The 17,236-nt window shown below is 38.5% G+C and overlaps 1 long non-coding RNA gene across 1 annotated transcript; it reads right to left on the bottom strand.

The window, feature by feature from the left end:
* Window positions 1-4,362: 4,362 nt before the first annotated feature.
* LOC140340104 (uncharacterized) lies at window positions 4,363-11,553 on the bottom strand. The gene is made up of 3 exons (XR_011922586.1): window positions 11,357-11,553; window positions 6,766-6,849; window positions 4,363-4,490 (listed from the first exon to the last, which is right to left on the bottom strand). It is a non-coding gene; the product is annotated as an uncharacterized lncRNA (long non-coding RNA).
* Window positions 11,554-17,236: the final 5,683 nt, after the last annotated feature.

Here is a 17,236-nt window from a genome sequence, read left to right as displayed (position 1 = left end):
GCCCGATATCTGTCCGATGCCGATTATCGGGCGAGAAAAATCGGACGTGTGTACGCAGCTTAACAGTGAATGATCAATGTCTTGTTCCCATTCAACATTGAGCCTTGAGTTTCCCTTACATATAGAACCTCCTTTATATGCTTTTTCTATCCCAATATGCTAACAAGCTCATTGTCCATCTACATATAATCTGTTGTTTTCTGGTGTTTGAAATTCTTAACTCTAAAATCTACAATGAATGCTGCAGTGTGCCCCACCTCTTCCACCTCTACCCCTTCCTCTGCTAACCTTGCAGTCAACCTAGATGCCTTCAAAACATCCAAAAACTTGTCTCCAACTTAAACTGCCCTCTCCATACTCCCATTGATACATTTTTACCTTCCTGATTTATTAAAGCTTTCCAAGACTGGAGAAGATAGATTATCATGGGAGAACTTTGGTGATCCAGCAAACATGGAAAGGATCTGCTCCAGAATAAATATTATTTGCAAAACTAAAATCATATAATTTTTAATAAATTAGTTGCAGGTTTGCCTGATCACCCAGGTTCTTCAATGATAGTTTATCCTTTCTGATCATATGCAAAGCTTTCTGAGAGCAGCCACCTTTCTCCAAAATGATCTGTATAGTAGAACTGTCCACCCCTCTCACATGTTTAAATAGTCTTCAAAATTGCTTATTCGTCTTCCTTTCTACCTTAGATCTTATTGATTAAGAATATTGTACTCATGTTCAACCACTGACAACTCCTTTACCTAGATAATCTGAAGTTCCTCTATCTTCGACTTCAAATCTTTAGGGGAACATGTAGATCAGAGGTCGGCAAACTCCAGCCTTTAGGCCACATACGGCCTAGCCGGTAGTTTGTTCCAGCCTAATCCCAAACAGCAAACTACCGGAGCCGCATGCGGCTCTTGAGCCTTCATATGTGGCTTCCTTACCTATTTACCACAGCCGGCGTTAACACTTCTGCCACCGGGGTAAATAGGGAACATTCCCTCTCCTCCGTAAACATTGCAGAGGAGAGGGATTTCCCTTCAGGGGGTGTTCCTGGTAGGGGGCAGAGCCATTAGGGCGGGACTCGGGAGAGAGTCCGGCCTAGTGTGCTTCTGCCTACCCCTGAAATGGCCAAAAAAGTTTGCTGACCTCTGGTGTAGATGTTCAGGGTTAAGGGTTGTTTTACGAATCAATGACCAGATAGGAAGTGTAGTGAGGAGACTTCAGTTTTGGGTAAATAACAAAATACATCATTTTCACTCATTTACATCTGAGATCACTGTGCCCAAAAACAAGCAATACCAGACTCCTATCATTTAGAAGAAATTTAATGGTTGAGAAAATGGAAAACAGCTGTAGGCTTGGCAGAAAATTTCAAATTGGTTTCCTGACCTGAAGATATTGCTAAATTGAACCTTTTGCTATTTGAGGCTGGCTCAAAGTTTAAAATTAGCTAAATAAATAAAGTAGAGGCTTTTATATAACACACAAAGTCATTCCTTTGCATTCAATAAATACAAGGACACACCAATAAAACTAAATCAGATCAGTTAATGATGGATTGCTATGGGATACTGCACTTAAATATCGACACTCATAAATAAAATTTAATCTGACATGGTAAATTGTTTATACCAAAATGCAAAATGGTATGTGTCTAAGTAATCACCTAATTTTAATAGCCTGCAGTGATGTGTTGTTTTGCTTCATTTATTTTTAACCGTCTTTTCCCTGTTATTTCCCTCAAAAGCAATCTCATTTTTATGAACAACAGGTTGAATTTTTAGTTCATAGGCACTGCTATGGTTTATGTATATTTTGCAAAAGACTAACAGTGCCATCTAGTGCAGGTTAGGTAATAGAATATCCCAGCTCCAGAGATGTATATAGCATTTACTTATATATGTTGTACACAAATAACTTGAATAACAATCCTAATTACCTCCAGCAACATAACCAGAGGCATAATAAATCTAAGTTCTAAATGTTATAAGCAGAAAACCAATTAAACACATCCTGTTTTTTCCAGGGTTTCTGTGGCCAGGAAGAACATAATACCAATGAGAACACATTGTGCAAGAAATTGTAGTTATTTTAATAAATGAAGAGTAAGGAAACGTGTTTATTACTTATAAATAAATATCAACAGGATTACAATATATTAAGGATTTCACTATTTAAAATAAGATAAGAATGAGGGGTAGACCCTCACTCTGTTCAGATTGTGTTGGCATATGGAGCATAAATGATTGTATTTGTAAACTGTCATCAGCAAATCTCTGAATCATAAGGTACCAGATATACCAGATAAAAAGCCATATTAATACATTCTACAGGGGAAATGAGGAGATTTCTGAGCATATATTTTAATATAGTAGTATGATCTTCCTTGCCTGTCCAGATTTAATTGTTTGGGTTTCTTGCCTTTTAGTCGAGCTGTTATTCATGGTGTAATATCACAAGCTTTCCATGACAATGAATAATAATGAACCTCAGAACTAAAAGCATTCAGCACACAAACTGAGCGTGTTTTTCCAAGTTTCTCATATCTCCATATTAAAAAAGAAAGACCCATTAGCTGCTTTAAGTCACAATAATATTTTGGCTTCAGTTGTGTGTTTTGATGTACTAATTATCATTACAGTGGTTTTGAGATATTGTCCAATTAATGCCACTAAAATGTCATAATAGTAGTAAGTTTGACAAATACTTTTGTATGGTCAAATTTTGGGTTCTTTATTCTAGAAAACTAGAAATCTTTTCCAGTGTGGATCAGAAAAGGAAAAGCATAGGTCTTCATCTTGTCCTTGATGAGTACTCTTGAATCTCTTCTACACAATACAGTATAGATCCTAATTTCAGATGTGTTCCTCTAGGCTGAAATAGTATTTCTAATGTTAAAAGCAATGCTCTCCAAAGCCTTCATCTTATCTTTGATAATATTATTATAATATTCTTGAATTTCTTTTATACAGTGCAGTATAGATTGTGTTTTCAGATGTGTTCCTCAAATAAAATTTCTTGGCAGAATACATTTTAAAAAGGTTTATGTCTTACAAAGTTGACTGACCTCACAAATGGTTTTGGGGTGCCACCTTGCTGCTCCTATGTTTTAGGTGAATTTATCACTTAAAAAAATTCCCAGGTTTCATTATATTGCTTGTTGGTAGGGATGAGCCAACACCTGGAAGTTTGGGTTCGCCGGGTTCGGCCAAACTTCTGCTCAAAGTTTGGGTTTGGGTCCGGGTACACAAAATCATAAAGTTCCGTACGGACCGGAACTTTACAGTTTAGGTTCGCTCAACACTAATATTAATGGTTAGTGGGTAGGGATGAGCGAACACCTGGAAGTTCGGGTTCGCCTGGTTGGGCCGAACTTCGGCTCAAAGTTCTGGTCCGGGTACCCAAAATTGTAAAGTTTGGTGTGGACCCGAACTTTACAGTTCGGGTTCGCTCAACACTACTTGTTGGGTGTCATGATCTCAGTATGTAAGTATCTGACCAGTCAAGGTCGTACATGGCAGTACAATTTGTGTATTTCCATGTAAAGTTTAAAATTATAAAGATTCAAAAGACATCACCTGCAGCACAATGCTCATTAAATGTTTTGTTTTGTTCTGTTTTATTTATTATCAATAGAACCTGAATACTAGAAACTAAACTCTAGAAGCTATAGCTGGCAAGGAAGTGTATTTCTGAAAGGAATAGGTGAGTATTTCTGCTAGTCTATTCTGTTGTATATGTTGTATGTTTTTCTCCAATATATCACCAACCCTGTATATGGGATATAAAGTCTACATCATCTGGAGGTTCTCTTCTTCACATAATAGAATTGCTCTCGTTTGGCCACTTGAATGTCATACAGCTCTCTCAAAGAAGCCTGTCTTGTGTTCTCTGTAATCTTGTTCATTGTGAATCTATGATTAGGGCTCTCTACGCAGGTGGAGATTTTATTATTTTATTTCTCAAATGCAGTATGAAGCCCGTGATGTGCTCTCTGCATAACACTGGGGGTAACACTCATAGACAGAGGAACGCTGAATAAGTCATGTGACAAGTTTTCTTATCCTGACACTTTTTTTTAGAATTCTTTAAAATAAAATTCACTTTTCTTCCCTTAGTTCCGAAACAGGTAAAGCACAAATCACATCTATAAAGCACACAGCGTTGCTTTACATAGCATATAGTATGTTTTGAAGGCACTGTAAATAGGAACACAGCTGGTAAAGTTACTTCTTTATAATCTAAGAAGCAAAAAAGACAAGATACACCATTTTACATACCACTTAGTATATATATTTTTTAATAAAATTATTGAACATTTTCAATGATCAGGAAGTTCTGTTTTGTCTTAGATCTTTCCTGTTATTTTGTGGACTTTCCTCTGTTCTGTCTACCTTTTCGTAAAGTTTAGAGTTCCACTTCTTTTCAACATTCACAAGGCTGGTCTTGATTTTCTTGTTGCATAACTGCTGCTTCTTTCAGAAGACAATCTAGGTATTGATATGAGATTGTATTGGTTGTAGATTATAAAACCATTGTTACATTTACACATGCAGGGATGTAACTCGAGATAAGTGGGCACCCAGAAAACTTACTTTATTATGTGCTTCTAGCTTGCTTTCCTTCTTACACATAGTAAAGCCCCATACAGACTACAGATGGCCATCCGTTGATTGGGGCTGTAAACATTCTTTTGTGATTGTTTCCAGTGACAGATAAATAAATGGGTGCTGTACACACAGCACTATTCTGTTCAATGGAGAGGGGGCAAGCGGCATCCTGCTGTGATCTCATACATAGGAGTGCACAGTGTTCGTTCCCAATCAACGTTTGGCCACCACTTTACACATGTCCGATTATATGTTATCTGACATAACTTAATAGGCTGTTTACCCATTGTGCCTGATTTATTAAAGCTACGTACACACTTCCAATAATTATCGTTGGTAAACGAACAACGAACGATCCTGCACGATATCGGCGAACGATCGTATAGCACTGATCCTGTACATGCAGATAACGACACGATCGTTCGCAGATATTGTACACACAATAGATGCGATCGTTTGAGCGATACAGGAAGTGACGTGCACGACAGGAAGTGAACGAACGTTCGTTCATCACGCATGCTCAGACCATGGACGATCAATGAATGACCGTACACACGATAGATGGTAAACGATCGTCGTCCAATCCGATCCGCCGGTCCGGTCGTTCATTTCCAGCGACTATTCTCGTTCGTCGGCGTCGTTGGTTACTTTTTTTACGAACGATTTTTGACCAATCGATCGTTCGTCGTTCGTTCGTCGTTCATTTCCAACGATAAAAATTGGAAGTGTGTACGGAGCTTCACACTCTCTAAGGCTGAAGAGAATATACTTTTATCAGTGAAGCTGGGAGATCCAGCAAACCTGGAATGGATTTTAAAGTCATATGCTATATGCTATTAAATGTTTTCAATCCTGGATCAGATCCTTTCCTGGTTTGCTGGATCACCCAGCTTCAGCAATGAAAGTGTTTCCTCTCCAGCCATGGAGAGTTTTAATTAATCAGACCCAATGTGTTTTTTGCGACGAAGGCCAAAGTGCAGGTATTTAGCTAATGTTGTTTGCTGGACAGACAACATTTGAAATTTATAAACAAGAAATTATTTTTGGAGTTCTGCTGATGTTTTATTTAAACTAAGGTATTTAAAGAAAAAAAAGGAGGACAAAATATGCATTGCTGACATGCATGGGCCTTGATTTATTAAAGTTCTCCAAGGCTGGAGAGGATACACCTTCATCGGTGAAGTTGGGTAATCCAGCAAACCTGGAATGGATTTCCTAAAAGTCAAGCTATTTGTTAGCAATTTTTTGCTTTAGCAGATCCTTTTCAGATTTGCTGGATCACCCAATTTCACTGATGAAAGTTTTTTCTCTCCAGCCTTGGAGAACTTGAATAAATCAGGGCCAATGTTTGAGTTGTGAGTCCAATATATAACCCTTACAAGGCTGTAAATTAAAGGATGTGTATCTTTCCCTTTTTGCCCCCTAAGCTGCATCAAATGGCCCTTTCCCACCAGTGTATACATTTCCTCACGTTTTATGTTGAAATGACATAAATCATCTTAAAAATGTGTCTCAGATATTTGGTTGTCTTTCCGGTAATTTTCGTGCATTTGACTGCTATAGCTGCCCACCTAAGAACATACCATCAGATATCCCAAATCATGAATTTTCGGACCAGTTCACCTAATTGGCAATACTAGATTTATCATCACTCCACCCTGACTCATATACATAATTGAGAAGGAAGAAGCACAACAATTTAACATTTTAATTATAATATTTAAGAGTACAGGCATGCTTACTTTATCAATTGTGATTCCGTAATTCATTGCAACAGAAATACGTGGCCCAATGTTATCAATATACCCAAAATAGTATTCTACCCTTCTCCTAAAAGCAAAGGTTTTAATGCAGGGTTTCTCAGCTAGGGTTCCTCCAGAGGTTTCTAGGGGTTCTTTGAATAATGAGCAGTTTATGCTTCTTATGTCAGCTAACAGTGATCTTTTGGCTATCTGTAAGGGTGACATGCTTCCCGTTGGCCAGCAATGTAAGAGACATTCTTACCATTGAACACCAAGCTAAAGAGCTATGCATATGGTAACTATATCCATAGTTCAGACCTGTGATGGGAGAGTGGGTGGGTTCTGGCATCAACTCTAAAAGGTTGCTGACCCTTGGTCTAGTCCATATGAATCCAGCTCAATCTAGAACTTACCAGTTTTGGTCTTTAGTTTACAAGCTGCTTTCTTCTGTCCACCACTTACTTCACAATGGAAATTGTACACCTTTGTCTTCCTGGCTGCAAAACAAGAGATTGTCAGGACTTGGAAATGCTGTTGAGTTTTCCAGAGGTTCTTGGTGATTTTGTACCCTCAGATATCCTACAAACACCCAGACATTACATCACTGGCTTTTTCGAACTACCTGAATTAGAGAAAAGCTTTTCATTCCTGGGCCTGGGTTCCACGGTCCCTAAATAATAGGCATTGGAATCCTACTCCTTTCTGTTTTCTGCTTTACTATGCTTCCCATGCCTCCCATCCCTCCATCTCTTCCATAATTTCTCCAGCCATTTAATCAAAGTATGATACCTTTTACCCCCTTTAGCCCAGACCATTATGGTTGGCTCCTCTTCACCCAATAATTCTATTATCTTTACCTCTCTGATAAAGCTACCTGGACTTAGAGGAATCATTAAGTTATTATGTTGTTATTTTTTTTTATGTCATTTAATTAGACCATATCATGTAATTTTATGCCTCAGTGTTTGCTTGCTTAGTGGTCATCACTCTGTTGACAATTTTGTGCTCTACATACAGTTACACATATCTCATTACTTCTGTTTTCTGTACTGTTAAGGTTACCTTTACCACTTCATCTCAGTGAAAAATATCAAATTAAAAAATAGCAGTAGCATAAAGACATCAATTAAAAACAAAAAATAGTTTTTTTTTTGTTTTTTTTAATTGTCAGCGACTGTAGTTTAAATGCACATTGTTACTTTTGTATCTACTTTGTTTCATTATTCTGTCAACATTTATGTTAATTTCCAAAGCAATTTACCATACGATTGACACCAACATCTCTAGGAGGGTCGGGTGAACAAGTGATGATTTACATTTAAGAAGCATGACATTTTAATATTTTCCTGACTATATTTAAACTTTAATTTACCAATAAAAAATTTTTTTTTCATTTAGGGCATGTCTCCGTATACTCCTAAGCAATTTTGGTAACACTATGTTCAGGGGCTTTGGGATGAATTTAAAAAGTTGATGATTATATTTTTCTAGGCCTGACTTCAATATAGAAACAAATTGTCTGATTTATTAAAGCTCCCCAAGACTGGAGAAGATAGCATGGGAGAACCTGGGTGATCCAGCAAATCTGAAATGAATCTGGTCCAGGATTGAAAACATTTGCCAACGAATAGCAAATTATTTTTAAGACATCCATTCCAGGTTTGCTGAAGTCTTCGCTGGTTTTGGAGAACTTTAATAAATCAGGCCCAAAGTGTATGCTACTTTATTTAAGATGAAGAAACTATGTTAGTGGAAACTTGGTACGGGTTTATTTTATATTCAATATTATTTTATCCTTTTAACTCTGTGGGGTTTGTTTATAAATTACTTTCCTGTCAATTCACTTTAAGTTCATCCATCATATTCGTTTATACATTTGGCATTTTCTATTGTGACAGCTGTGCACTTTGACAATTGGCCACTAGATGGCAGAACAAGTCATTTTTTTAATAGGAACTGAAAGGAGAAGTGTAGAGAGATTCTAACACTTGCAAGTAAACTTTAGACAAAATGACAGGGGGATAATTAATAAATAGAGCACATTAGGTAGAATAAAACATTACTTGTATTATTGGGTAGCAGCAATGTGCATTATTAGTGTTTTTTTCCTGCAGCCTCTGTTTATTATATGGTACACTCTACAGGACCATCTGCTGTGGGCTTTATACCTAGTTGTGGATGAAGAAGAGTAGTTAGTGTTTCTGGCAATCTGACAACAAATATACTGCAATGCTGCTGGAGACATGGTGAAGATTCCTGTGGATTTAGTAAATTGCCTAATAAAATAAAGATGTTCATCAGCTAATTACCCTCATACTGAATTGTTTGTGTTAAACTACTAGATAAATGTTTTGCTGTCATTCTTGATAAGGTGACTGGTATTGCTGATATCTATTTTTTATCTATTGAATTTAGCTGAGGAATACTTTATGCTTCTTTAGGGTATATCTTAGCTGCAGCTAACATTAAAATAGTGTAGTTCTCTTTTGTCTACTTAGGATATGTTGTTTGAAACAATCTTAATCCTTTCCAGTGACAGATAAACAAATACACAGGCATTCTGTTCAAAGGAGGAAACAGTGGACATTCCCAAATGGTCATTCATCAATCTGCTAGGACAGTCAGGGGACTGATGAACACAAACTAGATTTGCACCAGAGATGAATGTGACCAATTGTCTGGGAAATATTGATTAAATGTGTGCAGCAGGCCTAGGCTACATACACACGTCAGATGATTTTCATCCATTTATCGCTTCAGGGCTGTTATCGGACTAGAATTTGATATGTGTACAGCGCTTGTCCAACATTGTTAATGGATCCGTCTTGATGGATCCACGAATGGCGAATAATCGTAATGCAAGTGAAGGGGAGAGAGCACAGTGGGGTGCCGCTCACTCTTTTCCCCCCCTTCCCTTTTCCATAGAGCAAAACGGCGTTGTATGTACAGCACTCGTTCGTGTATCTTTCAGTCTTTGGTCGTTGGAAAGGATTGTGAAAGATCCTTTCAAACAACTAAAATCCAATAAAATCCAATTTAGCCCAGATGGCTATCTACATACTGCATGGGGGTAAACTTCTCAGAGATAAACTAGAAGGAAATCAAAATGGAAAAGGTAAACATAAGATCAGGCAACTACCTTCCTGGGCACCAATATGGTTGTCTGTCCCTATGTATACCCAAATTAGCTAAATAACAAAAGTGTTTTCACTCAGGAAGTATAGAAATGATCTTAGTACCTGGGTAGGAGGTTTTCCTAAATTTATTTCAGATAATATTCATTGAATTATTATACTATTATACTGTATTATATTATACCGTACTGTACTAATATATGTGTATGTGTTATAAGTCCATAATTGCATAATTGATTTAAATCTTGCAAAACATTTTATTGTTCATTCTACAGTTACACATATTTTACATTTATATTATTATGGTGATATGGTCTAAAGAAAAAATACTAGCTCGCATTCTGGGTTGTGACTAATAGTTGAATATACTGGAAACCCAACTAGATATAAGGGATGCAGAAAAATACTTATTCTAACCCAGTTACCAAAATCTAAGTGTGAATGTGTGTGTTATTTTCTAAAGTGCCAATTTGTAGTATTATAGCACTGACCATGTCAAAGAAAACTGGATTTGTGTTGAACTTCAGGCTGTCATTCATTTCCAATCTCTGCAGAAGAAAACTCCATAGGAAATCCTTGAATGTATGATGCATACATTGATTGATGAGTGCTTTTTTACTGAACTGCGACGCAGCGGTGTGCTACCTTTCAGCATGAAGATTTTAAGAATAAAGATGCAGAAGGATCTGGGAGGCATTCAACAGTCTGAGTTACTGAACTTAATGATTATATTTAGGATCTTATTTTTGCAGACTGTTAAGCTGTGGCAGCTAAATCAATTGCTGAGAAATATCCAGGTAACTGGTTGAGTTTATAATTTATGATTACCTGGGTACAGTCTCAGCCAAGTGGGTGCATGTTTGAACAGTAACAACTAACAATAATAATAACTTTTAAGTTGATTTTGCAGCCTTTTATTGCAACAGTGATATTTTTGGAATTACTTATCTCCGTTGATAAACTAAGATCCAGAGACCAGACAACTGTCCTTGCAGTGGAAACACTCAGGTTCTCCAGGGCCCAAGAAATTGAGGACCCAAAAGTAATAAGGATTTTAGATGAAGATTATTCTAGTCCAAGTAATATTGTAAACAAAAAGTTTTTTTAAAAAAGAATATCGTCAAAGCATTACACAGCAGACCTTAGAAACTTTGGGACATTCATGTCAGTAGAAGAAGAGATAGCAATTATGAATATTATTAAACAGAATTTATATAGCGCCAACATATTACGCAGTGCTGCCCCGAAGATCTTACAACCTAGGGATGAGATGAATATACATTAAGTGACATTAGTTGTATCCCTTTGATCACAAAGGTTATCACAAATGCAGACATTATTTTTGAAAACTCTTTACAGGATATCATATTTGGTATGCTATAATGGTATTAAACCTACAGACTTAGAAAGTGTTCTGGCACTGAGAAAGGTAAGGACAGAGAGACGTGTATTTAAGAGATTACATGCAAGATTTAGAATTGTTGAAAGTGTCTTCACATGTGGCACATGAAAAAAAGGTACTAGGCAAAGAAGGTGAGAAGTTTCAAAATAAAATAATTCATAAGTTGTGGCAGTTTGTGGTTTATGGATTGGTCTGCACTTCATGTACTACTGTATGTAGGTCACACCTACCACTATCTCCTCTTTAGGTTTGGTGATCATTAACATTCTAAACAAGGTCACCAACCACTTGGAGCATAAACATGTTTCTGAGTGCCATAATTTCCACATATGTACCACCTAGCGCTTTACCATACATATTCTTTAATACATAATATGTATTTACTGCACTCACAAGATTAAAAAAACTCAAGTGTTTCTCTGAGCCAGACATGGTGGCACTAAATGCAGTCTCTCTGGATATGCTTACCAAAGCAAGGGACCCATTGATGGTAGGACAACGTGTCATCTCCAATGTAGACACAAGTGCTTTTGGGTTAGAACTGGTTGGGGTTGCCAGTCAACAATCAAGCAGATCTGGAAAATAAAAGGACCCTTTGTGCTTGTTGTTGCATTGATAGATAGGAGCCATAGAAACACAAAGTATTTATATACTCACATGGCTGATGCAATATGAAACGTTTTCCTATTAACAGTGTGGATCAATTTGTACACAGATTTCCTTTTGATTTGTTTATTACAACAAGAGTAAAATTTGAAAATATGTTTTAATCACCATTCGTTTTTTCTCTCCCTTTTTCATTTTCCTATAGTCTAATAAATGTTTTTTTGTTATCTTATTGACAGTTACAATCTGGAGGAAAAATTCTAAACATACACTTGTAATACCTTGTGTGTAATGCTTTGTCAGATCTGGGATTTTATGTGTACAGGATCATACAGTGCCACCAACCATAAATATACAAAACAACCAATTATACACATAACATTTCATATAAAGTAATATTGGTGTGTGTATATGTTTTCTTTTCCTGACACACACATGTATTTGTAACTGCTGGGAAAAGCTGATTTGGAAACGCAAGCAATGTTTCAACCTGGATGACAACCTTGACCACTCCATAGATAGAATGGAGTGAGTGTAGCTATTGTAGGATAGAAAGTGTGCAACTGGCAAGATTACCAAGGGGTGGATATACATTTTTTGTTGGTGGATTCAATCCTATTTTTGTTCAGTTTATTCATTTTACCTGTCACATTTACTTTTCACCATTGTTTGAGTTTCCTTTGCTTATATAGAAATGTGCCCATATGAACTTCAACTATTTGAACTTCAACTTAAACTATTTTTTAAAAATTCTCATTCCAACCCAGTTACCAAAATCTACATGTAATGTTTGTTATTTTCTAAAGTGCCAATTTGCAGTATTACAGCACTGCCAAAGCCATGTCAACGAAAACTGGATTTATGTTAAACTTCAGGCTGTCATTTATTTCCTGTCTCTGCAGAAGAAAACTCCATGGGAAATTCTTTAATGTATGATGCATACATTGAGTGACGAGTGATTTTTTTTACTGAACTGCAACACAGCGGTATGTTAACTTTCAGCATGAAGATCTGGGAGGCATTCAACAGTCTGAACTTAATAATTATAATCAGGACCTTATTTTTTGCAAACTGTAAAATTGCAGCTAAATCAATTGCTGAGAAATATCCAGGGACTTGGTTGGGTTTATAGTTTATGAGCACCTGGGTACAGTCTTAGCCAAGCGGGTGCATGTTTGAACGGTAACAAGAAACAATATAGAGTGGAAAACCTTTATGTTGATTTTGCAGCCTTTTATTGCAGCAGTTATATTTTTGGGCACTTTTGATAAACTAAGATCCAGAAACCAGTCAACAGTCCTTGCTGTTACACTTACCATGCTGTCACACTTGCAGGAACCATGTCCACACCCTCCCAGGCCTCAGCAGACCCCAACCAATCACTCACCCACAGGCTAAATGCCCAGGAAGCTATCCAAATCCAGGTACTCTGGCAGCTCCATACACTCACTATTCCCCTGGATCAGCTTCTGGCCCTCTCTGGTGTTCCTGCTGAACCTCCGGTCTGTGCCCAGTCCCCTGCTATCCCACCAGTTTCTGCACTTCACCTGCAACCCCTACAGCGATTCTCTGAGGATCCCAAGACCTGCCATGGCTCCATCAACCTGTGAAACATCCACTTTGAGCTTCAGCCACAAAGTTTCCCCAGACTAAAGACCGGACTAAAAGTGGCATATTTTAGTTCCCTGCTTTCTGGGGAAGCTTTGGCGTGGGCATCCCCACTCTGGGAAAGAAAGGACACAATCATCAATAGTATTGAGTCCTGGCTTTCTTCAAGAGAATCTTTGATAAACCAGCTTTCCTCAGTGGCCAGCTCCCTACTTTGTCTCCACCAAGGGTTTCTTACTGTAGGTCAGTTCGTAGTCAAATTTCACACCCTGGCAGCTAAGCTCACCTGGAACAATGAAGCACTCCATGCTACCTACTTGTAGGGCCTGTCAGACCGCATTAAGGATGAACTGGCTGCTCAAGAGATTCCCTTCTCCTTGGATGACCTGATCTACCCGGCCATCCAGATTGATATTCGTTTTCAAGAACGTTTTCTGCAGAGATCTCACTCACAAGATTTTGTCACCCAGACAGGCACTGGGTGAAACCTGGAGGTTCACTTATCTCTTGAACCTCCTTCTGCTTCCTCTTCTTCGGAGGATCCCATGCAACTGGGCCGTTCAGGTCTATCTTCTGAAGAATGGTCCCAGCATTTTTCTACAGGCAAGTCCTCTTCCCCTGCCGAGGCAGGATTTTTCTTCGTTCAGAAGGTGGGACTCTCCATCCCTGTATTGCCTATCGTGGTCTGAATTCCAACACTGTTAACAACCGCTACCCACTGCCACTAATTGTACCTGTGAGGGGCCTATAACGAATGGCATTTAATACCAGGGATGGGCTTATGAGTATCTGGTGATGCCTTTTGGCCTCTGAAATGCCCCGGCCGACTTCCAACTTTGATAACGAGGTATTTCATGACCTGCTATAAATCTCTGTTATGGTCCATATGGATGACATCCTGATTTTTTCCCGACTTGCCAGCATGTCCGTTTAGTCCTACAAAGGCGCCAAGACAATGGACTCTATGCAAAGGCTGAGAAGTGCCTGTTTGAACCTCCCAAGGTGCCCTTTCTGAGCTACATTGTTTCTAAAGAGGGCCTCTCCATGAATCCTGAAAAGGTTGCAGCTATTTCTAACTACCCTGTGGCCTCATCTCAAGCTGCCCAATGCTTTGAATGTGTCTCTGCCTAAACCGTTTGTCCTGAATCGCTTTCCTTGTCCCTCTCCACTGGCTACTCCTGCACCTGATTCTTCTCAGAAATATGAAGTCCATCAAATTTTGGATTCCAAAATTTCTCACAAGAAGCCTATGTACCTGATTGACTGGAAAGGTTTTGGTCTGGGGGAGAGATCATGGGTTCCAGTTGCAGATGTGTCTGCTCCTCCTCTTGTCCAAATGTTCCAACTTTGCTTCCCTCTGAAACCTGGACCTTGGCGGGTGGGGAGGCCCCGTAAAACAGGAGATAATGTCACACTTACCTCTTCCTCACTAAAGCGCAGACACCTCACTTCTGTGCATACAGGCAGTTCTGACTCTGAGCGTGCCAAGCTTTAACGGTTTCCCCCATCCCGCCGGCCAATCCGGAAACAGCTTCATGATCATCTCTAGCTATTTAGCTAGCACAGACACAGCACTGAGCATTTGTGCAAAGTGTTTCCACTAGTGTCGAGCCCCTAGCTTTGCTGAGCTAGTTCCTGTACACCTGCTTAACTCAGTGTTTCCCTTGTCCAGCTCTTGTGTTAACCCCTTAATTCCAGTCTGTTGTTTCCCAGCCTTCTCTCTTGTGCTGTTCCAGTGTTCCTCTCTGTTTGTGGTTGTTACTGTGTCACCTATGCCTCCTGTTGCTTCCAGGGTCTCTTGTGTTCCCTGGGCCCGCAGTTGCCCTGTATTATTGGTGTCTATATTCTGGATCCCTGGTATTTTACCCCTGGCTTGTGACCTGACCTTTCTTGCTTGTTGCCTGCCGTGAGCCCGGCATTCCTTGACAATTCTTCTGCCTTGTGATTGGGTACTGTTTATCTTCCTGCCCACCCTGGTGTGCCCAAGGACTACAACCTGGCAGTAACCAGCAGTGCAACATCCTCACCACTAGAGGCTCTGGAGAAGACCTGGTTACTGCTTAGACTCTGCACCTTGGCCCTTCTCAGGGCTCACACCATTTCCATGCAAGCTGTAGCACCCCCTAGTGGGCCTGTCTCCCTAAGTGTGACACTTGCAGTGAAAGCACTCAGGTTTTTCCTAGTCAAGAAATTTGGGACCCAAATGTTATAACGAAGAGTCATGGCAACATTTTTAGATACAGATTATTCTAGTCTAGGTAAGATCGTAAACAAAAGGTTTTTAGAAGTAGAATATCAGCAAAAAAGTATACAACAGGCCATAGAAACCTTCTGGCATTCATGTCAGTGGGAAATGAAATAGCAATGAAATAAATATGCATTAAGTGACATTTATTCTGTCCCTTTGATCAAAAAGGTTTTGATCAAAATGTTTGAGTAAAATGAGCATAGCTTCTGGCAGTTGAACAGTGTCATCCACATGTAGACATAATTTAGGGATTACAGATTTACTGTTTTAATTATAAAAATTATTTATTCTTTTCCTTTAGGTTTATTTTTTATTTTTAAGTATTCTTTATTTTTCAAAAATGTTTAAGGTTTCACAAGTTAATAACAACAAGGAAACAAGTACAAACGGGTAAAAAATAATACATAAATCACAGGGGTTACATATAAAGTCCAATAAAATCTTTGATTGAAAAAAGTACATCAGTATTGGTGGTAAAAAAGTATCGAGTATATATCCTGAAAAGGAGTGTCGGATGACCTCAACAAGCAATTACAAAATATTACATGAAGGCATAGTATCACAGCGCAACAACACTCAGCATATACATCAAGTTAGAGCAGGGTCCAGGTAGCACTTACACTCTGGTGTTTCCCTATAGTATATCCAACTACCCCATATTGTGTTAAATTTGCCAAGGTACCCAGGGCACTGGCTGTAAGATCTTCCATCATCATAAAGGTGTTCACCTTATGTAGCCATAAACCAATGGTTGGAGTGACCATTGACTTACAATACAGTGAGATACAGGAGTTGGCGGCATTAATAAAGTGTCTGATAATGCAACCCTTGTAGGCCTTTTCTGAGATGGTATTGTGGTGCAACAGAAAAAAAACAGGATCCAATGGAATATTGTACATGGTCACTTTTTAAATAAAAAAGCCCACCTGATCCCAGAATGGGCGTAGTAGCGGGCATTACCAGAAAATATGCAGCATGCTGCCCTTCGCCTGGATGCACTGCCAACAAAGATTAGATACCTGGGATCATATACCAGCGAGACAAGATTTTGTAACTCTTTTCCTGATATTGGCTACTGATGTAGGCATTTAGGATTTTAAAACAACAAATACAAACAGAGATGTGCACAGCCTAGCGCTTTACCATGCATAATCTTTAATACATAATATATAATGACTGCATTTAAAAATTGTCCAGGCAGTGTGGCACTAATAGTAACCCATGGCAAGCTAAATGCAGTCTCTCTGGATATGCTTACCAAAGCAAGGGACCCATTGATGGTAGGACAACGTGTCATCTCCAATGTAGACACAAGTGCTTATGGGTTAGAACTAGTTGGGGTTGCCAGTCAACAATCAAGCAGATCTGGAAAATAAAAGGACCCTTTGTGTTTGTTTTTGCATTGATAGATAGGAGCCATAGAAACACAAAATGTTTACATCCCCACATGGCTGATGTAATATCAAACAATCTCCTTGCCAGTCTGGATCAATTTGTACATAGATTTACTATGTTTAATACAGCAAGAGTAAAATTTGAAAATGTGTTTTAGATACTCTTCTTTTCCATGGAGAAAAAAATACTAAACATATCACTTGTAATACCTCCATCCAATCCATCCAGTATGCTTACATACTCTAAAGTGACTACAGATCTGATATTTCATGTGTAAAGAATTATACAGTGCTACACAACCATAAATATACAAAACAACCAATTATATACAGACCATTTCAGAGAATCATATAAAGTAATATTGTTGTGTATAGGTTTTCGATTTCTGACACACACATACGTCCTTGTAATTGGTGGAAAAAGCTGATTTGAAACGGCAAGCAATGTTGTAGCCTGAATAACAACCATGACCACTCCATAGATTTTTTTTT

Source organism: Pyxicephalus adspersus, chromosome 10 (assembly GCF_032062135.1).
Source record: "Pyxicephalus adspersus chromosome 10, UCB_Pads_2.0, whole genome shotgun sequence".
Lineage (NCBI taxonomy): Eukaryota > Metazoa > Chordata > Amphibia > Anura > Pyxicephalidae > Pyxicephalus > Pyxicephalus adspersus.
This window is presented reverse-complemented; position numbering and strand designations above follow the sequence as displayed.